Genomic DNA, 7686 nt, shown 5'->3' with positions numbered 1-7686 from the left:
CAGCTTAGAACATTTGGCCGCGTCAGTTTCCAAAGCTTTCTTCTTTTTTATTCTGGCCTTTTCAGCGCCGCCTTTGCGCTTCCTATCATCTATTTTTATCGGACTTATTTTATTTTGAGCAACTTGCAAGGTGCGGTGTCGGGGGCGGGGCCAGGGAGTCAAAAGACACTCACGTCATCATTAACCTGCAGGCTGCGAGAAAATATTAAATAAAAAAGAGTGGGACTGCAGTAAAATAATAAATAAAAAAGTGGGGCTGCTGTGAGTGCAGGCAGCCTAGGGACAGCATCCATATTTCCACCCAGTGCCATGACAACAACGGCCCTCGCGGCCAAAAAAACAGACCCGGTGCTCCCGATTAGCCAATCCGGGCCTGGCTGAAACAGCACCAAAGAATTCATACTGGAGAAAAACCTTACAAGTGCTCATATTTTCTATATATTGTAATCATTATGTTGACAACTTGTAATAAATACTTCAATGAGTTCACTGTTTCTGGCTTAAATTAATGCATTATACAGTATGGTTTTGCAGCGGTGAGCAATGTAGCCAATCACAGACATAGTTGTTGATCTCTTGAACGCAATGGCCAATCAGAATCCACCCAATGCTCAAAACACCAGAGTTTTTATGCAGCAGGCTCACGAAACCTCTCATTAACAAACAAAGTGTAGACACGATGTAAGTAAGAGATTTATTGAGCATTGTTGGCAGCTTCATTGATTATCACAGAACTTTGTGAGATGAACTGACAAAGCAACAGCGTTTTAGTGATTGTAAAGGGAGACATCTTTTATCACAGATGAACTAGGACTGTCAATCGATTAATTAAATTAAGCTATACCACGAAACAATATTAAAAGTCATAACTGGTTCCACAAGTGACCTATACACCATTGTCATAATATCCTGTCTAACATTAAATCCTTTCCGCTTTCTCAGAGGAAATAAGTGTTGCTGAGTCTTCTTATAGATACAGTTCACATGATGTGCAAAGGACAGTTTGCTGTCAATCACAGTCCCCAAATATGTAAAGGACTCAACCTGTTCCACTTCCTGCCCACCCCCAACATAAGTGGTTCAGAAAGGGCAGAAGTAGTCGTTTTTGATGGACGAACTCCCCCGCTGCACAGCTCTTTGGTCTTTCTTATATTCAGCATTAAGGAACTGTCAAGGAACCATCCAACCATAGATTCAACAAACTGCCTGTATACAGCCAGGGATTGCTTATCTATCATGCAGGCCACCAAAGCCATGTCATCCGCATATTTCAAAAGTGACATCCCCTTAATTCCACTTAATTTCAATTGTGTATATGGAAAATAAGATGGGAGATAAGTGGAACCCCAGTATTTATGATAATACTACTGGATGTATGGTCATACATTCTAACACATTGTGGTCTGTTCATTAAAAAGTCCTTAATCCATTGCACCAGACACTATCAATCTCTGAAATACTTCTTATGTAAATGGAATAAATAAGCCTTTAAATTATTGACCTAAGGCATTAAAGAATGTCTGCTGATTATGGACAAAATTGTTAGGCTGTGACAGACTTTGAGAGAGTGAGAGTGAGAGTGTGAGAGAGTGTCAATAAAAGTGTCAATACAGTGAAGAGAACAAAGGCTCTTTGCCTTTGTCAGAGAATATATATAGCCTATGTGCGTGTGTAGCCTATTTCTCTATTCACATCTTTAAAACTTGCCGTGTCATCTTTGACCCTGCAAGACATTTAAACTTTTTAAAACATAACATGACAAACATTTGTGAAATATATCACAAACAAAACAACTTGAATTACTCTGTTAATTAGTTAACTCGAACTCCCCCACCATCTAGCTTTTAAAAAAATAAGTAAATATGAGTATTCTATTGGACAATAGCCCAAGATCACTAAAGAAGAAGAAAAATCTTTTTCTATAATCTCACTTGCAAAATACTTTGAAAAATACACACGCACCACAAGAATCCAATGTGCTCCAATGTTCACAGGGCACAGCCAAATGTCCTCAATGGGAAACTACATCTGTGAAAAGTGTTCAATAACTTTGTTATGGTTCCAAAACACGTAAATAATATCTACTTTATTACTTTATGGAAAGCTATACCTTCCCTAGGCATCTGAACTGTCCAGCAAACAACGAACGTGCAACAACTGCACAAAGCTGGTGTACGTGGTTCTGGAAAAAGAAAAAAAAAAAACATTTTTTAAGTTTATAAAATTAAATGAGTGTTCCTAGATAAGTAGACATTCTATACATACCTGTTGTTTTTCAATGACCAGGTGCAGGTATGCATCAATGACCTAAATTAAGAAACATAAATGAAAACTAACTAATAAAAAAAACTAAACTTTGTTTTTGTGAGAGAGAAAAACTTTTTTCAGATGGGTGACTCTTAAAATCATGTTCTGGGTTTACAAGTAATTTAGACTACTGGCCGATTAGAAAGAAAGGCCACCCATAGCATAAGAATAAATAACTTACTTCATCAGAAAGCCACTCGGTCCCTTGCAGTGAGTGAAAAGAAGAGTCATAGAGCTTATATGGCCCAACAACTGCTTCAACCTGACCAGTGACATTTGCAGCCCAGACCTTCATTACTGAAAAAGAAAAGACAAAGTTAGTGTTGTCAATAAGTGTTGTCAACTTTACAGGGCCAACGAGCCAACATAAAATGAACTTGGCAAAATGAACGTGCCAAACATTCAAGGCCGTAGGTTTGGTCTTTACGTTAGAAGAGACAACAATCCATCCCCTACCCCCACATTGGTAGTATATAATATAAAAAATAATGTGATAGAGTTCACTGAAGTACTAGGAAGGACAATTCTGTCCTTCCAAAATATTGGTAAGAACATGTCCCTACTATCCATATGCAAAACTACGCCCTTGCAAACAGTCATCATATCAAAAGTGTACAGGACAGCTAGAGGAAGTGGATATAACTTTAAAACAATTTATAGTATCTATATTAAATAAGAAAATTGTTATATTTTGGTGGCATGCATTTAAATTTTTTTAGGCATTAAAAAAAAAAAAAATATATATATATATATATATATATATATATATATATATATATATATATATATATATATATATATATTTTTTTTTTTTTTTTTTTTTTTTTTAATGCCTAAAAAAATTTAAATGCATGCCACCAAAATATAACAATATATATATATTTTATATTTTATATATATTTATATTTTATATATATATATATATATATATATATTTTTTTTTTTACGGGGCTGTGTCTTTTTTATGATCTATTGGTTATTATGTCGACTTCCTATAAATAACGGTGATCAAAATGACCACCATGATGTAAACACTGCAAGCAAGCAACTATAACAACAACATCAAACTGGTCAGGTAGGCCAAACTGGCAACTAAGATCTGAACTGAACTGAGATCTCTGTAAATATAAAACCTTGTTCCTCTGAGATTTGGTTTACATCTGATGGTAACTTTATTGCTGGCTCTTCATCTGTTGGGGTTAATTTTACCTCCTTGATGTACCCATTTGTTTGGTCAAGCATTTTAGGGGCAACTTGAATAACAGAAGGTCTTTGTAACGCTGAATCTTCTTGGAGCTTCTCAGAATCATTTACCTTGGTGGTCACAGAATGCTGAGGGCTGAGTGTAGGTGCAACAGTGCAAGGAGACATCTTGCAAGAACTGTTACTCTCAGTAGACCCACTGGAGACTGAGATACCAGAACAGTCATCAGGCACCTTTCCAGTTTGGCCTCTTCTGTATGGTTTAATGTGCCTAATGCTATATTTAGTTTTTAAAGTAATCCCTCCAGGTTTGTTTAAAGTGACAAGTTTGCCACTAAGTCTCTCAATGATGTAGGGTCCTGAGAAGTCAGGTTCAATTCTTCCTCCTTTTCTTCCATGCTTCCTCATATTCACCAGAAGAACCTCATCACCAGCATTGTAAATCAAGTCTTTGTACTTCTTCTGGACCTTTTTAGCATATGCTTCCTTCTGTTTCTCCTGTGATTTGCCAATGTTTTCTTCTGCCTGTTTTTTGGCCTCATCTCTCTTTTTTTTTATCGGAAACTACATAATCACTAAAACTTGATTCCACAGGGAGACTGATGGTGGACAGCTAAAAAACAAGGCAATATAATTGAAGCAATATAAATTCAATTATTAACTATTTAAAATTTCACATGTGCATGTATGTAATGAAAAGTCCATGGTAGCATGAGAAGAGGTCCTTTGCTAAAAACATGGTTGTTTCCTATTCACAACAAACTGTTAGGAATATTAGTGACCCTTATTGACTGTTGGGGAACAAGGTCCAACAATTATGATCATTACCAGTTTAAGATCAAAGGTTTTATAAGTTAATCAATCCAGCATACCAATAATAAAAACAATATTTACTGTATGATTAGTTTTGTAAAAATAATAATAAAAGTTTTGCATCATCTACAACCCCAAATCAGAAAAAGTTGGGACAGTATGAAAAACGCAAAAAAAAAAAAAAGTGATTTCTAAATTAACTTTTGACTTGTATTTCATTGCAGACAATATGAACACAAAATATTTCATGTTTTGTCTGGTCAACTTCATGTCATTTGTAAATATGCATCCTTTCCTGTCATTCAGACCTGCAACACATTTCAAAAAAAGTTGGGACAGGAGCAATTTAGGGCTAGTAATGAGGTAAAATGGTTAAATAATGATGTGATTTGAAACAGGTGATTGTAATTATGATTTGGTACAAAAGCAGCATCCAAGAAAGGTCTAATCCTTTAGGAGCAAAGATGGGCCGAGGATCGCCAGTTTGCCAACAAATACGTGAGAAAATTATCGAAATGTTTAAAAACAATGTTCCTCAAAGAAAGATAGGAAGAGATTTGGATATTTCACATTCAACAGTGCATAACATAATTAAAATTTAGAAATCACTTTTTTTTTTTTGCGTTTTCCATACTGTCCCAACTTTTTCTGATTTGGGGTTGTACTACAGTACCCATTAGAAATGATTTCAAGGCTAAATTTACTTTAAGCACAATTCTTCTGACATAGGCTAGTATGACAAAATTGCTGAAATTAATGACTCCATAAGCGTTTACATTTATGCATTTTAGCATAATTTTAAATGATCAGTATTAAAGTGATATAGGTTTAGCCTAGGTTTAACCTCATTTGACCTTAAGCGAGTATCTACTGCAGCTACTCACAAATCAGGTAATCATCTGGACCTTATCTACACGCGCTACTGCTCCACCGACGACCCTTTAGTTACTCCATTGCACACCTCTGATCACTTTCTCATCACTCTTAACCTCCTACTGACTCCTGACACAACACACACTCCTCCCCAGATCACCTTTCGGCGTAATCTACGCTCACTCTCTCCCTCCCGTCTATCCACTATGGTTTCATCCTCACTCCCTCCACCTGCTCAGTTCTCAGCACTGGACACAAACAGTGCTACTGACACTCTTTGCTCCACTCTAACATCTTGCTTGGACAACCTCTGTCCCGTTTCAACCAGGCCAGCCCGCACCACTCCCTCTGCCCCCTGGCTGTCTGATGTTCTCCGCGAACATCGTTCTGGGCTCCGGGCGGCAGAGAGGAAGTGGCGAAAAACTAAAAACACTACTGACCTGACCCTGTATCAGTCTCTCCTTGCTTCTTTCTCTGCTAATGTCTCCACTGCTAAATCTACATACTACCACAACAAAATCAACAACTGCTCTGACTCTCGTGCACTTTTCAGAACATTCTCTTCACTCCTTTGTCCTCCTCCCCCCCCTCCTTCATCAACTCTTACAGCTGGCGACTTTGCATCATTTTTCACAAATAAAATCTCTTCCATCAGCAGCCAATTCTCCGCACCACAAACCGACACGCACATCTCAACAACCATCACACATACGCTCCCCTCTTTTTCTCTGCTCTCTGAAGCTGACATCTCCAAACTCATCCTTTCCAACCACCCCACTACCTGTCCACTTGACCCTATCCCCACTCACCTCCTTCAGGCCATCTCTTCTTCTGTTACTCCTGCACTCACTCACATTGTCAACACCTCTCTTCACACCGGGACTTTCCCCACAGCATTTAAGCAGGCTCGGGTAACCCCACTGCTTAAGAAACCCTCTCTGAACCCAGCACTTTTAGAAAACTACAGACCGGTATCCCTTCTGCCTTTCATTGCAAAGACACTCGAGCGAGTTGTTTTTAACCAGCTCTCTACGTTTCTTGAACAGAACAACCTCCTGGATATCAACCAATCTGGCTTCAAAAGTGGCCACTCAACTGAGACTGCCCTGCTCTCGGTTACTGAAGCACTGAGACAGGCAAGAGCGGCTTCCAAATCCACAGTACTTATCTTACTGGATTTGTCTGCTGCTTTTGACACAGTTAACCACCAGATACTCCTGTCAACTCTCATGGAGATGGGCATCTCAGGTACTGCTCTCCAGTGGCTCAAGTCTTACCTCTCAGGTAGGTCCTTCAGAGTGTCATGGAGAGGTGAAGTGTCTAAGTCACATCATCTAGCCACTGGAGTTCCCCAGGGCTCAGTGCTTGGACCACTTCTCTTCTCCATCTACATGTCATCACTGGGAACTGTCATTCAGAAACATGGCTTTTCCTATCATTGCTATGCTGACGACACTCAACTCTACTTCTCATTTCAACCAGATGATCCCACGGTTGGTGGTCGTATCGCTGCCTGCCTAACAGACATTTCTGCCTGGATGAAGGAACATCACCTGCAACTCAACCTTCCAAAGACAGAACTGCTTGTGGTCTCAGCCAACCCAGCACTTCACCATAATCTCTCCATTCAGCTAGGATCATCAACCATAACTCCGTCCAGGACAGCCAGGAATCTTGGAGTTGTGATTGATGATCAGCTAAAATTCACTGACCACATTACTGCAACATCCCGGGCCTGCAGATTTGCGTTATACAATATTAGGAGGATCAGACCCTTCCTATCAGAGCAGGCCACACAACTCCTGGTCCAAGCTCTTGTTCTCTCCAGACTGGACTATTGTAATGCTCTTCTAGCGGGCCTTTCGGCATGCACTATCAAACCCTTGCAACTGATCCAGAATGCAGCGGCAAGGGTGGTCTTTAACGAGCCGAAGAGAGCGCACGTCACGCCTCTCTTCATCAGTCTCCACTGGCTGCCAATAGCTGCTCGCATCAAATTCAAGTCACTGGTGCTCGCCTTCAAAGCAACCACTGGCTCTGCACCAATATACCTAAACTCGCTTGTTCAGACTTACACACCCTCCAGGAGCTTACGGTCTGCCAGTGAACGACGCCTTGTAGTGCCATACCAAAGAGGCATGAAATCACTCTCACGGACCTTTTCCTGGACTGCCCCCACCTGGTGGAATAACCTGCCTATCTCAATTCGAGCCGCCGAGTCTGTAGCCATTTTCAAAAAACGGCTAAAGACACGTCTTTTCCAGCAGCACCTAACCAATCAAGAATAGCACTTAACATTCCATTCGATTCATTTTCTGTCTGTCTAATTTATTTAAAAAAAAAAAAAAAAAAAAGTTGTGTGTTCTGTGTTAGATTAACTGAGACTTGTTACAGCACTTGCATACTGTAGCCCTTGACCGTTCTAGTTGCTTCTATTGCTCTCATTTGTAAGTCGCTTTGGATAAAAGCGTCTGCTAAATGACTAAATGT

The sequence above is a fragment of the Gobio gobio genome (genome assembly GCF_949357685.1).
Source record: "Gobio gobio genome assembly, chromosome: 14".
Classification (NCBI taxonomy): domain Eukaryota; kingdom Metazoa; phylum Chordata; class Actinopteri; order Cypriniformes; family Gobionidae; genus Gobio; species Gobio gobio.
The sequence above is the reverse complement of the archived record's forward strand: the minus strand, read 5'-3'. Positions refer to the sequence as shown.